Below are 25,784 nucleotides of genomic sequence, written 5' to 3'. Positions count from 1 at the left end.
CCATCAACTGATGACTAGATAGACAAAAATGTAGTATACTAATGCAATGGAATATCATTCATCTATAAAAAGTATTTCTATATGCCACAACATGAATAAACTTTGGTGACATTATTTAGATGAAATGTTCAGGATAGGGAAATGCATAGGCATGGAAAGTAGATTAGTGGTTGCCTGATGCTGGGAGTAGTAATGAAGATTGACTGCAAATGGGCAAGGAAGATGTCACTGATGTGATGAAAATGATCTAAAATTAGATTATAGTGATGGTCGTACCACCCAATAAATTTATACAATCACTTTAAATATGTGAATATTAGGGCACATAAATTATCTAAATATGTTTTGAAAACACATTGAGCATCAAGCAAGAAAAAAAGAGAACGTTCATCTCTTTGACAATTTATTAGGGATTATACAGAGGTCATTAGGCTGTTTGTTGTTTTTGCTGTGGTGGTGGTGGTGATGGTAAGGGTTGTGGCTTTCCCATGAGAGCCAAGGGTCAAGCAACCATTTGGTCTTTTAAAATAAAAATGTTTAAATCAATTAAAAAAGAATGTTGCTGGCTTGAAATTTGGAGTAGTCATAGGGGCAAAGAGAAGTGGAGGGATTTTTTCAATATTCAGGATATACAAATGACAAAATTTTGTAGTGGTTAGATATATAGGCAAAGGGGAAAGGTGAGGAGGCCTGAGACTGAGTATGGTTAAAGTTGAATTCCTGTTGTCCTCCTAAACTGGCTGTCCTCCCGCGCTGCCAATCTCTGTGAATGGATCGGCATCCTGATACAGAGTTGGCATTCATTGATTCCCTTTGGAATGAATGAATAGAGTATGATGAATAGAGTAAAAATATGGCTAAACAAGGCAGACACTAGGTTCTGCCAAATAGCCAGTCCTAAACTCACCCTTAAGATTGGCTCAGCAGACGTCCAGCACAATTTTCTTCTTACTTTTCCAACTATTTTGGAAATCATGAAGTCTCCCTCATCCAGAAGAACACTCACCTTCCTATCAGCCATTCCTTCCCTATAACCTATAGGTACCGAGCAGGCTGGGTTTTTTCAAGAGCCTCTTATCCTGTAAATTTTTACACATGGCAATGGCAGGTATATGTACAGCCCATATGAGCATGGGGAATGCTTAGTGTTATAGAAAGGGGATTACAGTGATTCCCAGCTGATGGATCTATGTTCAGTTTGGCTCCAAGCAGGAAGAGTCTCTTCCCACCAAAGAGGTTTATTAACCCGGGGGTCCCCCTCCCAGCACCTGGAGGGAGAAAACACAGCTGTCACAAACATTGTAAACATTGAGTGATCTGCTTGGCTGGTTTAACTGTTGTTTCCAGGATTGACAAGCAGAAATACAGAATTAATCGTGGTTCCTGATACAGAAGCCAAAACAAGGAAGTGATCTGTTGCAGTCCAAGCTTCCAAGAAATAAAAAACTAGGTGGGGCACACTAAACAAGCCCCCAGACTTAACCACCCCAGTGAACATTCCCTTCATCATACTGGTTATGAGATAAAGTATAAGTTTTTTAAGCCTTATGATAAATAACCATACTTATATCTTCTACTTCTGTGAAAATTATAGTATTTATACATAATATATGCATAATATATGATCATATATTATGATCACTGTTATCATTATCACCAGTTCCTTAATAAGAAGGAAATAGAAGTTGATACCAAAATGTTCATCCATAATGTTTATAGTTTTGTCTTTATAGTTAACTTAATGTAAAATAAATTGTATGTAATTTTTACTACAGTGTGTCCTGAAAGGGCAAACCAAGCTACAAGCAACTCTAAAAGACTACCATATGGAAGTGAATTATGAAAGTGTTTCTTAAATATGAGAGCTCAAGTTTTTCTTTCAGTGACTAAGTTAAAGCAACCAACTCACTTATCATGAGACTTTTGTTAGGCAGTGTACTATGTCCACTCAACTCACATCATTTTAGGCAATCATCTGGTTAAAATGTTTAATTAAGTAAGGCATTCACAAATGCATTCTTCAGAGTTGACATTCAATTAATAGGTTGAATGTCCTTTCCAGGGCAGTCAGGAGTATTTAAAGGCTTTTCAACTGTCTTCGAAAGAAAAAGAAAACTTCCTAGCCTAATTTACCCAGCGCCTTGCTCCAGAGGGGCAGACAAAGGGTAAAATCTGGGCAGAGAACATTAGTGGATATGAGAACGAAAGAAAGTGCTGCAAGATCTTGCAGACAGCTAAGTTGCACCTTCCACTCTACCGCCGAACAAAGTAAGGCAGGGAGAGGGTAGGGACTGGCTGAAAGGTAAACACCAAGTCAGTGACAGATCCTGGGCTGTAAAGTTCGACCGAGATTGAAACAATGTACACTGGGCGTCAGTCACAAGGCGAGCTTGCTCCAGCTCTTCCAGCTCTTCCTGAGCGCTAGGCCCATCTGGCCTCACGCTGATCTCCGGGCAGACTCTGTCGCACAACTGGCACAGATCGTGACGACAGCCCTGCGGCAAAGCAGGAGTGGCCTTCTCCTCCGCCAGGGTTAAGGTGAGTACCACCACCTTTGGGCCCAGCAGCCCAGGTGGGAGCCTCCGCCGCCCACTGCGACAGGCCTGAAAGCGAGCGCCTGGGCAAACCCAGCCGTAGCACCCATCCGGGACACCCCTTCCCCGACCCATGGGACGGAACCCACCTGCGCTGGAGGTCGTGACTCCTAACTCCGCAGAGCGGGCAGAATTCCAAGCAAGGAGAGCCTCGGGAAGCAGCCTTTCACCCGCCTTTTGCTTCCCCCACCCCCACGTTCCCCTCCCCCAGCCTGTTTGGACCCAGCAGAGAGCCTCTAGGCCACGCCCCACTCCTTCCGGCCGTGCGGGGTGGGTGCCTCTGGCGTCCCGGACTTCGCCCGGTGTTAGGGCGTCAGTCCCCCCTGCAGAAGGATTGGGCTGGGGCACTCTACCATCGCCTTTATTGAACACATGTGAAGCCATGAACGCAGGGATGACAAAAGGCCCATAAAGCTATACTGCATGTAAAACCTGGGTCGCCTTCCTGCCATTGCAGTGCTCCTCCCCAGTCCCCCAATACACTTCTATTTATGGTGGTTTATCGAGGTTTGCTAGAACTAAAATTCTACTACCTTTCCACCACTTTCTTGAGTTTATGGACGTCATATACTGCTCATTACTTTACTCCCATTGATTCAGCTGAGTATCTTAAACCCAGGGTCCAGCTATAGTGCTACACACAGTGAGCACTAGAAGGCAATAAGCCATTAGTAGTGAATGCATAAAAAATTAAGAACAATGTATATTACAAAGAACAACCAAAAACTATACTGCAATAATATGTGCAATGGAAATCCAAGGCAGAGGAAAAAAAAAAAATTGGAGAGTAAGAACAACAACTAAAAATCAAATGCATATATACTGAAAATGGGAAATTCTGCAGTGTTTATTCGAGATTAAAAGTATTAACCTAACGTCAAAAAAGCAATAAAGGAATTGATTTGTAAAAGTCAGGATCAACAAAAGAAAAAGCTTCTGCACTTTTGCCCTGGAATTCCTTCTGCCATGAATGCTCTTGTCCCCCACTTGTTTATTTGGAAAACTACTCATTATTTTTTACTCAATTTGGATAGTACCTCCTCTGTGAAGCCTTCTGTCTTTCCCAGATAAGTTTGTATTATTTTTTTCCCTGGGTCCAGTGTGCCCAATGGATCTCATACAGGCCTCAAAAGTACCACTTATTCTGGATTATAATTTCTCTTTCTGCATGTCTTTGACCTCTAATGAATAAGTAGCTTCATGAGAGCAGAAAACTTGTATTTGTCGTACTTGTTCTCCACAACCAGAGCCTAACATGTCTATATATTTAATAAATATTTGTTGAAAAATTTCTAGAACCAGTTTATAAACAAAAGGACATCCAGAGTGTGAATGTAACATAAAGAGGAAAAACTAAATAAAATGAAAATCTAGATTTAGTCTGGCTGGTATTCATTCATGCAATAAACATTAATGAGTGCCTACTGTATGCCAGGCACTATACTAAGCTCTGGGTGTAAAATGATAAACAAAGCCCAGATATAGCCCATGCCCTTATGCCCTTATGTTTACAGAACAAATGGGAGTTGGCCATGCAGGTGGGAAAATGAAAAAAAAAAATGTTAGGCAGAAAGAACAGCATGATCCAATGTCCTGTAACAGGAAGATCATAACTGTAGCAATTAGAGTTAATGAACTCAGTAAAGGTAAGCTGAAATCAACACAAAGTATCCAGAAAACTGAAGAGGTTGATTGATATGCAACACCTGTTTGAGTCAGTTAAAGAAAAAGGTTTCCTTAATGATAGTAACCAACATTTTATAAAATGTGCACTATAGGCTAAACACTGGGCTAAGTGTTTTACAATAAACATTTAAGGTATATCATTATTTGTACCTGAAGGGTAAGGTTACTGAGGCACAGATAGGTTAAGCAATTTCACCAGAATCACATGGCAGTTAAATTTCGGAGCTGAGATTCAAGCCTAGAAAATCTGGCTCCAGACTCTAGGGAGTCTGGATATTTTACTTTCAATAAAATATAAATTTTACTTGTAATAAAATAAAAGGCAGATATTTTACTGTTTCCCATGTGTGTCTATGTGTGTGTGTGTATCAGGTCACATGATGTATGGCACAGACTGGAACTTCTTAATATTTTTGGAATGAATGAATAGCTGAATAAAAACAATAGGTACAAATGTGCCAGAAAATAAAATAGAAAACAGTAGTATCTGGGTCCTTTTATGTTTCAGCCACACCAGCTGTTCCTAGAACATACCAAACTTGTTCCTGTTCTGTTTCCAAAATATAATCTGCTCATGTATTTGTCCCTGACTGTACTGCTAACATTCAGGATCAGAGTTCGGCAATTTTTTTTTTTTCTGTAAAGGGTCAGCTAGTAAATATTTTAGGCTTTTTGAGTTACAAACAGTCTCTGTCTCCAAGTATTAAATTCTGCCTACATAGAGTGAAAGAAGTCACAGACAATACATAAATGAATGAGTATGTAAGTATGTTCCAATAAAAGTTTATTTACAAAAACAGGCAAGAGGCAGGATTTGCCCTGTGGGCAGTAATTTTTAGATCATTTCTCTAGGCCAAATTATTGCCATCTCTTGCATGGACTACTGTATTAAATGATGTCTGAGAGCCATCATCTTTGACTAACACTTACACCTTGTTTTTTTTTAATTTTTAATTTTTTTTTCTGTTACACCTTGGTATTATCAGCATCTTAATGAAGCTTTAGTGCTGTCTAGTCTTATTTATAACCTTGAGTTCTTGACATGTGGTTAAAACTGTGTGTTAAGTGTGATTTTGAACTTTGATTTGTCAAAGATGGTCTTTAAAAGAACTAACTACTAGTGATCTTTGAAGGAGTTTAAAGAAATAAAGAAGGAAAATTAATTTAAAAAATAGTGACTTTTAGCCAGAAAATAAATATTCCGGACACAGTGCAATGTTGAATTTGGCTGAAGCTTTGGTCTATGAGAAGAATTCTGCTATATACTCTATAGAGATACAAATAAATGCTAAAACTTTTCAGAAATCAGCTAGACCATGTAAAATTTTCCTCACCTACTCATGTACAAAAATTTGGTAAAGCTGAAGGTTATATTCATTTGTGTCTGGGGATGTGAACATTTCTGACTCTGGGGATATGAATGTTTCTGACTCTCAACAGAAATGTGATTCAGTATAAACTTAGTAACCTGTACAATTAATTTTGCGGTGAAGAAGTATTAGTTAGGACTCATTTGTTAAAAGTTGCCAAAACCTACCTGAAACTAACAAGCAAAAGAGAGAAATGTATGGGAAGATAATAAGGTGTTTCACAGAACTCAAGAAGGATTGGAACAACCAAAACTTTTTAAAAGGCAAGATACAGTTATGTCTCAAGAATGGTCAAAACCAAGGATTCGAATGACATTGACTCTATCATTCTTTTATCCCTATTCTTCCCTGCACATTTATCTGGTCTGTCTCTCTCTCTCTCTCTCTCTCCTTCTCTCTTTCTCTCTCTCCCTCCCTCCCTACTCACTTTCTCCCTTCCTTTCCTCCCCTCTCCCCTCAAGCTTTATTTGTTTCCTAAGTCCATGTAACAGTAGATATGGTTACTGACACCTTCCTAGATTTTCATATTACAGCTTCATCCACTGAAGAGAGACACTAAACCAGATCAGGTCCTGTGAAAAGCAGATGTCGAGATGGAGTTACAAATCTAGAGATCTACCATGGGTAATGGCTGGAAAGATAAAGAGGAGATTACAATACAGTTCTATGGAAGTCTCAACCACCCCAACTAGGAGCTCCAGAACAGAGACTGCTGATTAGAGGAATCCTACGTTAGGCAGAAGCAGCCCGAGTACACCTCTTGTGCTCAGAGATTAACTGGAGACGCCTGGGAAGGGAATGGCCTTGGATCAAATGATGCAAAAATATCTCAAAAGTGCTCCAGCTGGAGACTGTTAGCTGACTCCACTCCTCATGGTAGGTTTCCTCTTGAAAGATCTGAGAGGCGCTTCCTGGTTGCCATAGGCCTTTATGGTCCCATCTCCATAAATCTGTGAGGGATTTATTTGCCAAGTTTGAGTCTGGTGGTCATCCAAGAGCAATCAACCGTAGCTAGGTAAGTTATGTCATATGTAACAAAGGATAATATTTTTCAGTTTGCCTGGGCTGAGGAATTCTCTGGGATGTGCTAAAACCATAACAGTCCTGGGCAAACTAGGATAGTTAGTTATTTTAGTAGTACCCATGTTAATAGGGGTAGAAAAGTTAAAACCATCCAATAATATTCTACTATATACACAATTGTACATTACTGCATTTTATGGAGGAAATTCTATATGTAGTGATTTTATTGGATTAGGAGATTTTATAAAGGTCTCAGGAAAATTCCCTTGATGATGACAAAGGTTGCATACTCTATTTCTTCCATGCTGACTCTCTTGTGAATTTATACATTCTTCCTCCAGCTAGAATTCTCCTCTCACTGAAACCTCCCTCCCCTCACCCTTGTCGTAACTGTTAGAAATGTTTCTTACCCGTTGCTCTGGTTTCCACATGGAATTATTTCTCTAAAATAAGATTAAATCATATAAAGAATGCCAAGCACCTATCTTAGGACATGGCATAAAACAGGGGCTTGTATCAGTCAGGTTCTTAGTTACATGCAACAGAAGCTGAATCTGACTGATTTAAGCAGAAAAAAAAAAAGTTATGTTGGGAATGACACTAGACTAACACTCCTGCCATTAGAAAAATCATGAAACTGCATATAATATGCAAGGAAACTGTTTCAAGATATTGAGCAATAGTCAGCACATGATTATGATCCCCAGGAAAAGAGAAACTCACACATTAAGCCCCAAGACTGCCTCAGCTCTTTTCCTGGGGACAATTTTCTGATCCCAGCATCAAGAGCTGGATTCCAAGCTGAGCTTTCAGTCTCATTGAATGGAGAAGGCAAAGATCAGAGTTCAGGGTAGTTGAAGCAGCTGAAATCTATGGAGCAAGGCATTAGAGAAGACAATCTGTGCAGATGTTGGGATGGGCAAACGTAAGTCTTGGGGTTTCCAGCAAAACTTTAAAAAGAGGAGGAGTTATAGAACTTCTTGATTTCAAGACTTACTATAAAACTACACTTATCAAAACAGTGTGGTATTAGAGTAAGAAGTAATGAAGTAGCTCAGAATCCAGTAATAGACCTATATATATGTAGTCATGTACTTCATTGGTTTTCACTTTCTATGTTGAAATAATTACCCATTCACAGGAAGTTTCAAAAAAATACAGGGACAACTCATGTATCCTTTACACAGTTTCCTCTAATGGTAAAATCTTGCCTTACTCTGGTATAATATTAATCCAGGAAATTCACATTGGTACAATCCACAGAGCATATTTTCATTTTACCAGTTACACATGCACATGTGTGTGTAGTTCTATAAAATATTATCACATGTGTAACTTTGTATAATGACCAACACAATTAAAATATAGAACCTTCCCATTACCACAAGTTTTCTCATGCTGCCCTTTTATAGCCATATGCACTTTCTTTTCTCCTCCTCAACACCTGGCAACCATTAATATGTTCTCTATCTCTATAACTTTGTCATTTTTATTGTCAACTGGTATTTCATGATATGTATGTATCAGAGTTTGTTCAACCAATAACCCCCTGAGGAACATTTGAACTGTTTTCAGAATTTTTCTATTGTCAGTGAAGCTTCTATGAGCATTCCTGTCCATATGCATTTTGTGGGAATATAAGTTTTAATTTTCCTGGCCTAAATGCCCAGAAGTACAATTCCTGGGTTATATGCTAGTTACATGTTTAATACTTTAAGAAACTACAAAACCGTCTTCCAGAGTGGCTGTACCATTTTATATTCCCACCATCAATGTATGAGTGATCCAGCTTCCATGCAACTTTTCCAGCATTTTGTATTGTCAGTATTTTTTATCTTAGATATTTTTTATGTCACGTATTCTGACAGGTCTGTCTATAGTGATATCTCATTGTGATTTTAATTTGCCCTACTCTGATTATGAATGATATTGAACATACTTTCATGTGCTTATTTTCTATCTGATATAATCTTTGGTCAAAGGTTTCTTCATGTCTTTTGACTATTTTCTATTTGGATTATTCAGTATTATTTATGGTTGCATTTTGAGAATATATATTTACGATGCTAATTCTTTGTTAGATATGTGGTTTACAAGTATTTTCACTCTATTGTTTGTCTTTTCATCCTCTTAAGACAATATTCTGCAGAGTAAAGGTTTTGAATTTTGATGAGTCCAAACTACCAATAATTTTACGGATTGTGCTTTAGATGTCAAGTTTTGGAACACTTTGCTGAGACCTATATTCCAAAGATTTTATCATGTTTTAAAAAAAATTTCATAGTTTTGTGGTTTACATTTTTTTATTGCACTTTAGGTTGTGGGGCACACATGCAGATCATGCAGGATTGTTGCATAGGTACATACATGGGAAGGCGGTTTGCTACCTTCATTCCCCCATCACCTATATCTGGTATTTCGGCCCTCCTTTTCCCTCCTGACCCTCCCCACTCCCTGCTGTCCCCCCCAGCCCCACCCAACTGACCTCAGTATGTGATGCTCCCCTCCCTGTGTCCATGTGTTCTAATTGTTCAACACCTGACAATGAGTGATAACATGCCGTGTTGTTTGCTTTTCTGGTCTTGTGTCAGTTTGCTGAGAATGATGGTTTCCAGTTCATCCATGTCCCTATGAAAGACATGAACTCATTGTTTTTTATGGATGCATAGTATTCCATGGTGTATATGTACCACATTGTCTTTATCCAGTCTATTGTTGATGGACATTTGGGTTGGTTCCAGGTCTTTGCTATTGTAAACACTGCTGCAGTGAACATAAGTGTGCATGTGCCTTTATAATAGAACAATTTATAATTCTTTGGGTATATACCCAGTAATGAGATTGCTGGGTCAAATGGAATTTCTATTTCTAGGTCCTTGAGGAATCTCCACACTGTCTTCCACAATGGTTGCACTAATTTACGCTCTCACCAACAGTGTAAAAGTGTTCCTATTTCTCCACATCCTCTTCAGCGTCTGTTGTCTCCAGATATTTAATGATTGCCATTCTAACTGGTGTGAGATGTTATCTCAATGTGGTTTTGATTTGCATTTCTCTAATGACCAGTGATAATGAGCATTTTTTCATGTTTGTTGGTCTCATATATGTCTTCCTTTGAAAAGTGTCTGTTCATGTCCTTCGCCCACTTTTGAATGCATTTGTTTGTTTTTTTTTCTTGTAAATCTGTTCTATTTATTTGTAGATTCTGGATATTAGCCCTTTTTCAGATGGGTAGATTGCAAAAATTTTTTCCCATTCTGGGGCTTGTCAGTTCACTCTAATGATTGTTTATTTTGCTGTACAGCAGCTCTGGAGTTTAATTAGATCCCATTTGTTATTTTGGCTTTTGTTGCCATTGCTTTTGGTGTTGTAGTCATGAAGTCCTTGCCTATGCCTATGTCCTGAATGGTTTTGCCTAGGTTTTCTTCTAGGGTTTTTATGGTGTTAGATCTTCTGTTTAGATCTTTAATCCATCTGGAGTTTAGTGTAAGGTGTCAAAAAGGGGTCCAGTTTCTGTTTTCTGCACATGGCTAGCCAGTTTTCCCAATACCATTTATTAAACAGGGAATCCTTTCCTCATTGCTTATTTTTCTCAGGTTTGTCAAAGATCAGATGATTGTAGATATGTGGTGTTGCCTCTGCGGCCTCTGTTCTGTTCCATTGGTCTATGTCTCTGTTTTGGTACCAGTACCATGCTGTTTTGATTACTGTGGCCTTGTAGTATAGTTTAAAGTCAGGCAGCAAGATGCCTCCAGCTTTGTTCTTTTTGCTTAGGATTGCTTTGGCTATGTGGGCTCTCTTTTGTTCCATATGAAGTTTGAAGTGGCTTTAGTTCTTTCAAAAAGGTCATTGGTAGCTTGATTGGAATAGTATTGAATCTATAAATTACTTTGGGCAGTATGGTCATTTTCATGATGTCAATTCTTCGCAACCATGAGCATGGAATGTTTATCCATCTGTTTGTGTCCTGTTTTATTTCATTGAGCAGTGGTTTGTAGTTCTCCTTAAAGAGGTCTTTTACATCCTTCGTTAGTTGTATTCCTAGGTATTTTATTCTCTTTGCAGCAATTGTGAATGAGAGTTCACTTTTGATTTGGCTCTGTCTATTGTTGGTGTATAGAAATGCTTGTGATTTCTGCACATTGATGTTGTGTCCTGAGGCTTTTCTAAAGTTGCTTATCAGTTTAAGGGAATTTTGGGCTGAGATGATGGGGTCTTCTAAATATACAATCATGTCATCTGCAAATAGAGACAATCTGGCTTCCTCTTTTCCTAATCGAATACCTTTTATTTCTTTTTCTTGACTGATTGCTCTGGTTAGAACTTCCAATACTATGGGAAGTGGTGAGATAGAGAATCCTTGTCTAGTGGCAGATTTCAAAGGGAATGCTTCCAGTTTTTGCCCATTCAGTATGATATTGGCTGTGGGTTTGTTGTAAATGGCTTTTATTATTTTTGATACATTCCACTGATACCTAGTTTATTGAGGGATTTTAACATAATGGGCTATTAAATTTTGTCAAAGGCTTTCTCTGCATCTATTGAAATAATCTTGTGGTTTATGTCTTTGGTTCTGTTTATTTCATGGATTACTTTTATAGACTCACGTATGTTGAACCAGCCTTGCATCCCTGGGATGAAGCCTACTTGATCATAGTGAATAAGCTTTTTGATTTGCTGTTGCATTCTGCTTGCCAGTATTTTATTGAAGATTTTTGTGTTGATGTTCATCATGGATATTGGCCTGAAGTTTTCTTTTTTAGTTGTGTCACTGCCTGTTTTTGGTATTAGGATGATATTGGTCTCATAAAATGTGTTGGGGAGGGTTTCCTCTTTTTGTATTGTTTGGAATAGTTTCAGAAGGAATGGTACCAGCTCCTCTTTGTACATCTGGTAGAATTCAGCTGTAAACCTATCTGTACCCGAGCTTCTTTTAGTTGGTAGGCTATTAATTGCTGCCTCAACATCAGCCCTTGTTATTGGTGTATTCAAGGTTTCAACTTCTTCCTGGTTTAGACTTGGGAGACTGTGAGTCTCCAGGAATTTATCCATTTCTTCCAGATTTACTGGTTTGTGTGCATAGAGTTGTTTCTAGTAATCTCTCATGATAGTTTGTATTTCTGTGGAATCAGTGGTGATGTCCCCTTTATCTTTTTTTATTGCATCTATTTGATTCCTCACTCTTTTCTTTTTTATTAGTCTGGCTAGTGGCCTATCTATTGTGTTGATTTTTTCAAAAAACGAGCTCCTGGATTTGTTGATTTTTTGAAGGGTTGTTGTGTCTCTGTCTCCTTCAGTTCTGCTCTGATCTTAGTTATTTCTTTTCTTCTGCTAGCTTTTGAGTTTTTTTCATCTTGCTCCTCTAACTCTTCCAATTTTGATGATAGGGTGTCCGTTTTAGCCTTTCCTTCCTCCTCATGTGGGCATTTATTGCTATGACTTTCCCCCAGACACTGCTTTAAATGTGTCCCAGAGATTCTGGTATGTTGTGTCTTCATTCTCATTGGTTTTGAAGAACATCTTTATTTCTGCCTTCATTTCATTGTTTATCCAGTCAACATTCAGGAGCCAGTTGTTCATCTTCCATGAAGTTGTGTGGTTTTGAGTTAGTTTCTTAATCCTGAGTTCTAATTTGATTGCACTGTGGTCTGAGAGACTGTTATGATTTCAGTTCTTTTGCATTTGCTGAGGAGTGATTTACTTCCAATTATGTGGTCGATTTTAGAGTAAGTGCGATGTGGTGCTGAGAATAATGCATATTCTGTGGATTTGAGGTTGATAGTTCTGTAAATGTGTATTAAGTTTGCTTGGTCCAGATCTGTGTTCAAGTCCTGGATTTCCTTGTTGGTTTTCTGTTTCATTGATCTGTGTAATACTGACAGTGGAGTGTTAATGTCTCCAGCTATTATTGTGTAGGAGTCTAAGTCTCTTTGTAGGTCATGAAGGACTCACTTTATGTATCTAGGTGCTCCTGTACTGGGTGCATATATATTTAGAATAGTTAGCTCTGCTTGTTGCATTGATTTTTTTTTACCATTATGTAATGCCCTTCTATGTCTGTTTTGATTTTTGTTGGTTTAAATTCCATTTTATCAGAGACTAGGATTGCAACTCCTGCTTTTTTTTTTTGCTCTCCATTTGTTTGGTAAATCTTCTTCCATTCCTTTATTTTGAGTCTACATGTGTCTTTGCACGTGAGATGGGTCTTCTGAATACAGCACACTTATGGTTCTTGGCTTTTTATCCAATTTGCTAGTCTATGTCTTTTGATTGGAGCATTTAGTCCTTTTGCATTTAATGTTAATGTTATGTGTGAATTTGATCCTGCCATTTTGTTACCGGTTGGTTCTTTCGCTCTTTGGTTGGTGTAATTTCTTCATTGCGTCATTGGTCTTTACCATTTGGTTCTTATTTGCAGTGGCTGACACTGGTTTTTCTTTTATGTGTTTAATGTTTCCTTTGCTTCCTTCAGGAGCTCTTGTAGGGAAGGTCTGGAAGTGACAAAATCTCTCAGCAATTGCTTGTCTGTAAAGGATTTTATTTCTCCATCACTTATGAAGCTTTGTTTGGCTGGATATGAAAATCTGGGTTGAAAGTTCTTTTCTTTAAGGATGTTGAATGTTGGCCCCTCACTCCCTTCTGGCCTGTAGGGTTTCTGCTGAGAGATCTTCTGTGAGTCTGATGTGCTTCCCTTTGTGGATGACCAGACCTTTCTCTCTGGCTGCCCTTAGCATTTTTTCCTTCGTTTTATCCCTGGTGAATCTGACAATTATGTGCCTTGGGTTTGCTCTTCTAGAGGAGTATTGTTGTGGTGTTCTCTGTATATCTTGAATTTGAATGTTGGCCTGCCTTGCTGGGTTGGGGAAGTTCTCCTGGCTAATATTCTGAAGAGTGTTTCCCAGCTTGGATTCATTCTCCCCGTCATCTTCTGATACACCAATCAAGCATAGATTAGGTCTTTTCACATAATCCCATATTTCTTGGAGGCTTTGTTCATTTCTTTTCACTCTTTTTTCTCTATCCTTGCCTTCTCTTTTTATTTCTTTTTATTTATATCTTCAATCTCTGATATCCTTTCTTCTGCTTGATCTATTCAGCTATTGAAACTTGTGTATGCTTCTCAAAGTTCTTGTGCTGTGATTTTCAGCTCCATCATGTCATTTATGTTCTTCTCTAAGCTGGTTATTCTAGTTAGCTTTTTGTCTAACCTTTTCTCAAGGCTTTTAGTTTCTTTTCATTGGGATAGAACATGTTCCTTTGATGCAGAGAAGTTTGTTATTACCTGCCTGCTTCTGTAAATTTGTCAAATTCGTTCTCCATCCAGCTTTGTTCCCTTGCTAGTGAGGAGTTGTGATCTCGGGGTGGGGGAGAGGCATTCTGGTTTTTGATGGTTTCATTCTTGCACTGGTTTCTTTCTATCTCCTTGGATTTATATAGTTTTGATCTCAAGTATCTACTTGGGGAGGCGGCCTTTCCTTTGCCTGCCTGCAGAGGCGCTGCTGGGCTGCCACAGATTCAGTGGAGCTGCTGCGTCTTTTATTTACTCAGGAAAATTAGGCTGGCTTCTGAAATGGTGGCTTCCCTTCCCCGCCTGAGCTGGAATGCTGCTGGTCACTCTCTAACTGATGTTCTGGGTGGGAAACTCTGGAGTGAGAGTTTTTAGCCTGCTGGCTTTGTGCAGGGGAGGGGGGAACCCATCCTCCCATATGAGCTGTTTCCCTGTCTTTGGTTCCCCTTCTTTCTGGGGGATGGGTGGCTCTTTCTTGCTTTCATGTCAGCCAGTGCTTCAGCCTAGATCTATGCTGAGAACCCTGACGCAGGCCGAAGCTGCCATTCTGCCCTGTTCAGGAAGTTCTCTGAGGCTTTTCAGCCCGGTGAAGATCGCCTGTTCTGTGGGTTGTAGAGGGCTTGGGTGGAGCACTGTATCCGAATCAAAGTCCCAGAGTAGGAGATCCCCCGGTCCTCTGGTCGGTTGCATGCACCTCCTGGGTGGGGCAGTGCCCTGATGTGGTTTATACCAGTGTCCAACCAGACCCACAAAATGAATCTGGTACCTCGTTTGGAATTGTGGAGACCACTCAGCTTCTGTGTCTCTCTCGCCGGGAGCTGCTTTCCAGAGCTGCCTCTTATTTGGCCATCTTGGGATCCCCCTTTGGTTTACATTTAAGTCCATTATCCATTTTCAGTTACCTTTTTTTGGTAAAGTTGAAACTTAGGTTGAGGTTCATACTTTTGCCTATGGAGGTTTAGTTGCTCCAGGACCATTGCTTGAAAGACTGTACTTACTTTTTTTTAAGTTGCTTTTGCAGATTTGTCAAAAATCACTTGGGCAAATTTGTGTGGGTCAGTTTCTGCTTTTTTTGTATTTGGTTCCATTGATCTAAGTGTCTATCCCTCTGCCAATACAATGCTGCCTTATTACTTTAATTTTTTATATCATCACCAATGCCATTGAACAGGGAAAGTCTCTTAAACCACTGGAAGTTGAAGTAAATTAGCCTCAAACTCTACCTCATACCATAATCAAAACTCAACTTAGAATTAATCATAGACCTAAACATAAATGGTGAAATTCTTATGCATAAAGAAGAAAACATGGGAGAATATCTTCATGATCTTGTATTAGGCAATTATTTCTCAAAATAGAAAAAAGTCATTAACCATGAAAGTTTAAAGTGATAAACTTCATTAATATTAAAAAATTCTGCATATCAAAGACATCGTTATGAAAATGAAAACATAAGCTGTGAACTAAATACAAAATATTCATAATATATATATCTTAGAAAAATCATGTATCTATAATACACATAGAACTCTGAAAATCAAACATAAAGAGCACAAACAAGCCCAGTTAGAAATGGGAAAAAGATTTAAACATATATTTACAAAAGAAGATACATGAATGGCCAATAAGCACATGAAAAGATGTTCAACATCATTTACTCTTGAACGGATGGAAAAGTGAAATCACAAAGACAAAGCACTTCACACAAGCTATAACATTTAAAAAAGAATGATATTACCAAGTGTTGATGATGCTGTGGAGCATTTTGAGTTCTCATACATTGCTGATGGCAAAATAAAATGGCACAATTGCTTTATAAAACTGGTTAGTAGATTCTTACAAAGTTAAACATACACTTTCCCTATGACTCAGTAATACCGGTCCTAGATATTTACCCAAGAGAAATGAAAATATATGCTCATACAGTCTTCTGCACAAATTTTTACAGCAGTTTTTTTTAATAGCTTCAAACTGCAAATAATTCAGAACAGGCAAATTGATAGTAAACTATATGTCCACAAAATGGAATACTACTCATCCATATAAGATACTTACTCAACAGCAACAAACACAGATGAATCTCAAAAACATTATCTCAGCTAAAGAAGTTAGACACAAAAGAATACATACTGTATGGCAATTTATGTAAAATTCTAGAAATTGCAAAATTAAACTATGCTGATAGAAAGCAGAATAATGATTTCCTGGGGTAGAGGGGTTGTGTTTTTATTGGAAAGAGTAATGACAAAACCCTTTGGAATGATGATAATATTCTGTATCTTGATTGTGATGTTGGTTACACAGTCTATACATTTGTCAAAACTAATTGACCTGTATAGTTAAGATCTGTACATTTAACTATATATAAACTATAGTTGACTAAAATTAAGTTGGAAAAAACAGATATTTGCTGGTTAACAGAATTACCGTGAATTGTGGAGAAACAGTCATGGGCTGGGTGTCCAGGACCAAAAATTCACTGCACAACTGATGTGATGAGGAAATCACTTTTACTACCACAAAGAACTAGGTGCAACTATATATACCAGTGCTACTTCTATAACAGAAAGTCAACTTTATTGCAGCCAGTAATGCCGATGGCTGCCACTTCCACACTGGAAACCCAATTTGCCAACTATTATTGTTCACAGAGACAGTATGAGTGCAAGAACATGCAAGAACAGCTAAGTTTTGTGATCAAACTCTGTCACTATCATTATCTTCCATTTATTCTCCTTATGTAATTCTGAATAGTCATTGTTTTTAACTTTTGTTTTAGCAAACATGTTATGCACATCTTGTATTATAAGCGGCTTAAATACATTTTGGATTTAAGTCAAGAAATGCATACAACAAAGAAATATATTGCAGTCATCACACTATATTAATTTTTTATCATATTACTTATTACATTCTTTCCAATCTCACTGTTGATGAAGCAAGAACCCTGGGCTCTGGAGTCAGACAAACATAGGTTTTAATCCTGGTCTACTCACATTGTCTACTCAATCCTTCTTGGATTTTCCTTTATTCGACCACTCCCTCACTTCCATGAGTTTCCTTCTCCCTAAACATTCCTTTTTGCTTCAACTATTTCTCACAAAATGAGTTGGGCTACATCATATGGCAACAGGAAAAATTGTGTCTTCAAAAGTCTGTAGGCCAAGTTACCAAATGATATCTTCTCCACTCTGGTAGTCAGGATATCAGCAAAGGTCCCCTCATTTCAGTATGGTCAAAGATTTATTTGGAATTCAGTGTATTACCAGAAGTGCTTGGCCCAACTTCTCTAGTGTGACTGACTTCCTGAGCAAGGGACTCAATGTATCTGGAGCTTCAGAGCTGCCAAAGGTATTGAAGGGTCTCTTCATTTATACCCTATCTTATTGCACAACATCTATGCATCTGAGAAAGGAACTTCACCAACAGAGCAGTGGAGAAGACCCTGAGTTGGGTGGCCTACCCATGCTTTTACTACAAAGTCATAGAAGCCAAAGGCTACCCCCAAAGGGCAGGCAGATGGTCCCCACTATCAAATCAATATCTTGGGTAGTCCCCACTATTAAGTCATTATCTTTGAAATATAGGGTCACTTCCTCTAACAGGCATTAAGGTCAATAGGCTTCATGTAGAAGCAACTTCAAACCAACACCTGTGCTTGGCAAAGCATGATGGACATTCAGAAAAACCCTCACTCTGCACTTTTCACTCTCTAAAGTAAGACTGTTGGGGCTCTAAAGTACATGTGATGCAAGGTATAATAACCTGAGGACCAACAAGAAATTATAATATCACTGCTTTTAGAAAATAGGTTCTAGTGGTGCTAGGGCATGTTTCATCCCTGAAGGATTGTTGTTATTGAAAGCAAACCACTACCTGCAGTTAAAGTGGGAGCTCCATGCTGTAAAATCAGTGTCATGTAAGTACCGCATGCTAATCGATTGTGCCACTGAAGCTCTAAAAAAAAAAATCGGTGTTAACCAGACTTTCTACACTTATGTGATTTGTCTTAATTAGAGTTTGAGCTCCATAATTCACTGTATCAGGAGCTTATTCTGGCTGTGTCCCTCAACTTTGCACAGCCAGCCCCGATTTCATTCTGTAGTGGAACCCAAATAGGACCCTATCTATTGGAGCGATGTCTGCTAACTAAAAATAAAAATGGAGATACGTAGGGCATGGCTTTGCAGTACAGGATGAAAATGCTGCAGTTTGTGCAGAAAGCAGTACTTATACAAATTTATACAAATTAAGAATTAGAAGAGGAGGAAATAGTAATGTAGATCATCACAGTCCTGGAAATGACCTTGATAATTTGAACTTAAACACCCATATACTTTGAGGGTCCCCCCTCCAAGTTACTTCGTATTTAAGAAAACGTCTCTGAAAATTTTAAATTATCTGAAGATTATACTTTTAGCAGTAACTTCTTGAGTCAAGCAGACCAACAGATGGGTCTGTAAGTTTGCAAGCAAAGACCCAAATGGGACCATAAGGAAACACTTATAACAGATATCCAGCATTCATTAAGGAATCTCAATTAAACCACTGCCTTTGTTAGAACTTCATACATATGACATTGCATTTTTCATTATATATGTATATGGTATCAAGAGCCAAGAGAAGTATCAACCAATTGTTTTGGAATCCCCAGCTAGGCCAAACAGAATCCTGTATCCTGATTCCCATCACTGAACCTCACAGGGGGGCTGACTTTGGAGGTGCAGCTGATTTGATTGCTGTCACATCCTTACCTATATGTCTGTGGCCTTATAGACCTCTAGAAACTTCAGGGATACTGGGCCAAATCTCACAAATTAATGGACCGTTCAGGCACTGAGGCTATAAAAGTAAATAATATGTTCAGATTACCTAGGATCTTCCCTTCTTTATGGCTATTGCCCTCTATGACTATATTTATCCATGAACTTCATTGCTCCTTTTTCCTGAATTAGTGTCCTAAATGAAAGTCCACATTTTTTTTTCAACAGAAGGATGGGTACTTTTCTGAAAACGAGCCATAACATATTAAAATGCAGTTACACAAAATATGTGAAGATACCTTATTTAAATCAGTTCTTAGAATTGTAGAATTTTAGAGATAAAGGAACTTTATGCACTTTTCATTGAACTTGTTTTGATTTAGTTAGGCTCTCTTATTTTACAGATGTGGAAACTGATACTCAAAAAAAATTATGAACACTTTTGCCCCTGTATTCACCTGTTACCAGTTCCTGCTCTATCTGATGCTGTTTCTGTCTTCAGTAGAACTCACTGGCCCTGAATTTTTCATTTTAGTTAGAACTTGTCATTGCTTTCTTGTGGGTCCAGATGCTAGTCCAATATGCATCAGAAGAACCTGCAGGTGACTTACTTTCTTTCCAATTGCTCTTGAAGAGACAGTTTTGCTGATCTCTGCATTTCAAAACCTATCTAATACCAGACATTTCGTGAAGAAGATTAAAAGCTCTAAGTGAAACAAAATTGGGTTTAATTAATAGCTGTGTAAGCTTAGTCAAGTTACTTAACCTCTCTGTCTTGGTTTTTGCCTGTGAGATAAGATTAATGACATACACCTTGCAGGATTAATGTGTGAATTGAATGAGATAATGAATGTAAAGCACCTGGCTCATATTTAGAGCTTAATTAATCATTGCAATTTTTCTTATCTATTAAACACAATATTGGGAAAAGCATTATTTGGCTTTTTAAAAAACATTCCTTGTTAGATAGGAGGCTGCTTATTTCCTTTTTGAGTCTTCAGTGCAAATAAAAATGTGGGAAAATATGCAGCAAAATGGTTTATTTCTGGGATTTGTCTGTTTAAGAGAGTTCCTCAGCTACTTTAGCAATTCGATTAATGTGCCTCTTCTTTCTGGGGATTCATCTGTCATTTATTTACAATGAGTTTCCTTTTTAACTAACTACCGTGCACCAGGTAATCTGAGTGTACCTCCAAATCTTTCAACAAAATTGTTATACAAATAATGTATGTTTTAGATGAAAAACTAGAAATTACAGAAAAACACAAATGAAGAAAAGGTAAATACTTTTACCACTTTCGTACAGAAACACACTATCTATCTATCATCTATCTATCTACCTACCTACCTGTCTATAGCTATATAATCTACATTTGCAACCATGTATGTATGTATGTATGGATGGATGGATGGATGGATGGATGATCTATCTATTTGTGACCATTGCAACATTACAAAATCCCTTTTAAAATGACCAGTTTACCTCTGGTGAGACACGTCATAATGTAGTACTTTTACCAATTAGTTTCATATATTATTTAGCAGGCCTGATAACATTATATAAGAGCAAATAAATTTTAATGAAGTAGACTATTTAAATTGTGCATTGACAGTAATTTAAGTCAAGGATAATGGACTTAACAGACTACAGCAAAGTAATTATTCCTTTTTGTTTCGTTCATTCAACAAATGTTTATTAAAAACATTTGTTTTTAATAAAAAATTTAATAAAAATTGTAATAAAAAGAATATTCCGGCCTGGTGCAGTGGCTCAAGCCTGTAATCCCAGCACTTTGGGAGGCTGAGGCGGGTGGATCACAATGTCAAGAGATCGAGACCATCCTGGTCAACATGGTGAAACCCCATCTCTACTAAAAAATCCAAAAAAAAATCAGCTGGGCATGGTGGTGTGTGCCTGTAATCCCAGCTACTCAGGAGGCTGAGGCAGGAGAATTGCCTGAACCCGAGATGCGGAGGTTGCGGTGAGCCGAGATCGCGCCATTGCACTCCAGCCTGGGTAACAAGCGAAACTCCGTCTCAAAAAAAAAAAAAAAAAAAAAAAAAAGAATATTCCTATTCTGAGAATACAACAAAGAATAATAGATAGAAATGGCTACTGTCAAGAAAGTTACATTCTAGTACAAAAGGAAATTTCTTCTCTTAATACAATGTGATGCAATGTAAAAATGAAACCCAGAATAGTTGAGTCAATTCATCTAAGTCACTAAACTATAAAAGGAAACAGGAAAATAAAAGGAGCTATCAACTTTATTTCAAATTTCAAATTTCACAGCTTTGAGACATCATTTTAAAACACTTGTTTAAAAATTGTACTTTAGGTTCTGGGGTACATGTGCAGATCATGCAGGGTTGTTGCATAGGTACATACATAACCAGGTGGTTTGCTGCCTCCATTCCCCTTTCATCTATATCCAGCATTTCTCCCCACGTTATCCCTCCCCACCCTCCGCACCCCCAGCTGTCCCTCCCCTAGCCCCCCCAACTGACCCCAGTGTGTGATACTTTTATCCCTGAGTCCATGTGTTCTCATTGTTCAACACCCACCTATGAGTGAGAACATGCGGTGTTTGGTTTTCTGTTCTTGTGTCAGTTTGCTGACATTGATGGTTTCCAGATTCATCCAAGTCCCTACAAAGGACACGAACTCATCATTTTTTATGGCTGCATAGTATTCCATGTTGTATTTGTGTCACATTTTCCTTGTCCATTCTATCATCAATGGGCATTTGGGTTGGTTCCAGGTCTTTGCTATTGTACACAGTGCCACAATGAATATACATGTGCATGTGTCTTTATAATAGAATGATTTATAATCATTTGGATATATACCCAGTGATGGGATTGCTGGGTCAAATAGAATTTCTATTTCTAGATCCTTGAGGAATCACCACACTGTCTTCCACAATGGTTGAACTAATTTGCACTCCCACTAACAGTGTAAGAGTGTTTCTATTTCTCCATATCCTCTCCAGCATCTGTTGTCTCCAGATCATTACCATTCTGACTGGCATGAGATGGTAGCTCAATGTGGTTTTGATTTGCATTTATCTACTGACCAGTGATGATGAGCATTTTTTCATGTTTGTTGGCCTCATATATGTCTTCTTTTGAAAAGAGTCTGTTCATATCCTTTGTCCACTTTTGGATGGGTTTCTTTGTTTTTTTTTTTTTCTTGTAAATCTGTTTTAGTTCTTTGTAGATTCTCTATATTATCCCTTTGTCAGATGGGTAGATTGCAAAAATTTTTTCCCATTCTGTTGGTTGCTGGTTCGCTCTAATGATGGTTTATTTTCCTGTACAGAAGCTCTGGAGTTTAATTAGATCCCATTTGTCTATCTTGGCTTTTGTTGCCATTGCTTTTGGTGTTTTAGTCATGAAGTCCTTGCCTATGCCTATATTCTGGATGGTTTTGCCTAGGCTTTCTTCTAGGGTTTTTATGGTGTTAGGTCTTATGTTTAGATCTTTAATCCATCTGGAGTTAATTTTAGTGTAAGGTGTCAGGAATGGGTCCAGTTTCTGCTTTCTGCACATTGCTAGCCAGTTTTCCCAACACCATTTATTAAACAGGGATTCTTTCCCCATTGTTTTTGTCAGGATTATCAAAGATTGGATGGTTGTAGATGTGTGGTTTTACTTCCATGGCCTCTGTTCTGTTCCATTGGTTTATGTCTCTGTTTTGTTACCAGTACCATGCCATTTTGATTACTGTAGCATTGCAGTATAGTTTGAAGTCAGGCAGCATGATTTTTTGATAGAATTTTTTTTTAATTTTAATTGAAAATAGTAATTGTGTATATTTATGAGGTACCATGTGATTTTTTGATTCATGTGTAGGTTGTAGAAAGATTCAATCAAGCTAATTAAATGGAAAATTCTAAATCTATACTAGAGAAAATGATATAATGATCCCCATATACCTATCATTCAGCTTCAACTATTCAATGCATGGCAAATTTTGTTTCATCTAGATTCTTTTGAAGCAAGCTTTTTATATTTTATCTTTTCATCTGTATATTTTTAGGATGTACCTATAAAAGATAAAAACTTTTCTTCAACATAACCACATGCAATTATGACAATAATTTTCACCTGTTATCAAATATCTGTTCAGTGTCTTAATTTTCTGTTGTCTCATACATGTGATAATTGTTTTCTCTTTTTCAGCAGTTTTGATTAAAATCCCAATAAGGTTCATAAATTGGTCATTGCGGTTTTAAAATATCTTTGAATAGAGATTTCCTCTCCTTCCTTACTTTTTTTCTTGTTATTTATTTACCGAGGGGTTTGCTTTTCAGTTTCCCAAAGTCAGTTTTGCCTGTGAGCTGTTTTCAAACAATATTTTTGGGATATAATTCACTTATAGTAAATCCAGTATATTCACGGAGTTGTTTATCCACCATCACAATCAAGTTTACAACATTTTCATTACCCCAAAAAGAAACCATATACCCCTTAGCCATGACCCCCCCCAACACCACCCCTGACCACTGGCAACCACTAATTCACTTTCTGCCTCAATAGATTTACCTATTCCAGACATTTTATATAAATCAAGTAATACAATATAGTTTTTTTTAAACTGGATTTTTTTCACTGAGCATAATATTTTCAAGGTCAATTCATGTTTTATTTCACTTCTTTTCATGGCTGAAGAGTATTCCATTATATGGATAAACCACATTTTGTTTATATTTTTATTAGTTGATATACATTTGTGTTGTTTCTACTCTTGGCTTTTGTGAATAATTCTACTATGAACATTCATATACAATATATTTTGTGTAAATACATTCTCATTTTTTTAAGGGATGGAATTGCTGGATCATATGGTAATTCTATGTTTAACCAATTGAGAAACTGCCAGACTATTTTCCACAATGGCTACACAATTTTACATTCATATTGTCAATGTATGAGGTCTTCAGTTTATCCACACCCTCTCAAATGCTCATTTTACTTGATTTCCTTATTATTCTTCTAACTATCCTAGAGGAGGTGAAGTGATGTCACATTGTGGTTTGGATTTTTATTTGTCTAGGGACTAATCATGTCGAGCATGTTTTCATTTGCTTATTGTCCATTTGTATATGTTATTTGAAGGAATGTCTATGCAAATCCTTAGCCCATTTTTAAATTGGCTTATTTTTCATTTTATTGTTGAGTTGTAAGGGTATTTTACATATTATACATACAATACATTGTCAGATATCTGATTTGCAAAATTTTTTACCATCTGTGAGTAGTCTTTTCACTGTCCTCATGGTGTCCTTTGGAGCATAATAGCTTTTGATTTTCATGTTGTTGAGTTTATCTATTTTGGCCATTGGTTGCTTGTGCTTTTGGTGTTATATCTAAGAAACTATTGCCCAAACTATAGTCATAAGGAGTTGCATCTATGTTTCTTCTAAAAGTTTTATATTTTAGCTCTTACATTTATATCTTTGATACATTTATTTTTATTTTTATTTTTGTTTTTTATTGCATTTTAGGTTTGGGGGTACATGTGAAGAACATGCAAGTTTGTTGCATAGGTACACACATGGCAGCGTGGTTTGCTGCCTTCCTTTCCCTCACCTGTATCTGTCATTTCTCTCCATGCTACCTCTTCCCACCTCCCCACCTCCCCGTCCCTCCACCATTTCCCCACAATGGACCCCAGCGTGTAGTGCTCCCCTCCCTGTGTCCATGTGTTCTCATTGTTCAACACCTACCTATGAGTGAGAACATGTGGTGTTTGATTTTCTGCTCTTGTGTCAGTTTGCTGAGAATGATGGTTTCCAGGTTCATCCATGTCGCTACAGAGGACGCAAACTCAACGTTTTTGATGGCTGCGTAATATTCCATGGTGTATATGTACCACATTTTCCCTATCCAGTCTATCGTCGATGGGCATTTGGGTTGGTTCCAGGTCTTTGCTATTGTAAACAGTGCTGCAATGAACATTCGTGTGCATGTGTCCTTATAGTAGAATGATTTATAATCCTTTGGATATATACCCAGTAATGGGATTGCTGGGTCAAATGGGATTTCTATATTTAGGTCGTTGAGGAATCACCACACTGTCTTCCACAATGGTTGAACTAATTTACACTCCCACCAACAGTGTAAAAGTGTCCCTATTTGTCCACATCCTCTCCAGCATCTGTTGTCTCCAGATTTTTTAATGATCGCCATTCTAACTGGTGTGAGATGCTATCTCAATGTGGTTTTGATTTGCATTTCTCTAATGACCAGTGATGATGAGCATTTTTTTTCATATGTTTGTTGGCCTACTGTATGTCTTCTTTTGTAAAGTGTCTGTTCATATCCTTTGCCCATTTTTGAATGAGTTTGTTTGTTTTTTTCTTGTATATCTGTTTTAGTTCTTTGTAAATTCTGGATATCAGCCTCTTGTCAGATGGGTAGACTGCAAAAATTTTTTCCCATTCTGTTGGTTGCCAATTCACTCCACTGACTGTTTCTTTTGTCGTGCAGAAGCTGTGGAGTTTGATTAGGTCCCATTTGTCTATTTTGGCTTTTGTTGCCATTGCTTTTGGTGTTTTGGTCATGAAGTCCTTGCCTACACCTATGTCCTGAATGGTTTTGCCTAGATTTTCTTCTAGGGTTTTTATGGCGTTAGGTCTGATGTTTAAGTCTTTAATCCATCTGGAGTTAATTTTGGTGTAAGGTGTCAGGAAGGGGTCCTGTTTCTGCTTTCTGCACATGGCTAGCCAGTTTTCCCAACACCATTTATTGAACAGGGAATCATTTCCCCATTGCTTGTTTTTGTCAGGTTTGTCGAAGATTGGATGGTTGTGGATATGTTGCATTTCCTCTGAGGCCTCTGTTCTGTTCCATTGGTATATATCTCTGTTTTGGTACCAGTACCATGCTGTTTTGATTACTGTAGCCTTGTAGTATAGTTTGAAGTCCGGTAGTGTGATGCCTCCTGCTTTGTTCTTTTTGCTTAGAATTGACGTGGCTATGTGGCCTCTCTTTTGGTTCCATATGAAGTGTAAGGTGGTTTTTTCCAATTCTGTGAAGGTCATTGGTAGCTTGA

At 37.8% G+C, this 25,784-nt stretch overlaps 2 protein-coding genes across 8 annotated transcripts in view; one reads left to right on the top strand and one right to left on the bottom strand.

The window, feature by feature from the left end:
- Window positions 1–2,830, bottom strand: part of TMLHE (trimethyllysine hydroxylase, epsilon) — a 145,222-nt gene extending 142,392 nt beyond the window's left edge. For 5 of the 7 annotated variants that reach the window (XM_003921785.3, XM_074391729.1, XM_074391733.1 and 2 more), the window contains exon 1: window positions 2,684–2,830. The gene's annotated coding sequence lies outside the window, so the exon portion shown is untranslated. The remainder of the gene's footprint in view (window positions 1–2,683) is intronic. The other 2 variants (XM_074391726.1, XM_074391732.1) reach the window with 1 other exon arrangement.
- Window positions 2,151–25,784, top strand: part of SPRY3 (sprouty RTK signaling antagonist 3) — a 178,160-nt gene continuing 154,526 nt past the window's right edge. The window contains exon 1 of the mRNA XM_003921788.4: window positions 2,151–2,538. The gene's annotated coding sequence lies outside the window, so the exon portion shown is untranslated. The remainder of the gene's footprint in view (window positions 2,539–25,784) is intronic.

Source organism: Saimiri boliviensis, chromosome X, assembly GCF_048565385.1.
Source record: "Saimiri boliviensis isolate mSaiBol1 chromosome X, mSaiBol1.pri, whole genome shotgun sequence".
NCBI classification, from domain to species: domain Eukaryota; kingdom Metazoa; phylum Chordata; class Mammalia; order Primates; family Cebidae; genus Saimiri; species Saimiri boliviensis.
Note: the sequence above shows the minus strand (reverse complement) of the source record. Positions and strands in the feature narration are given on the sequence as shown.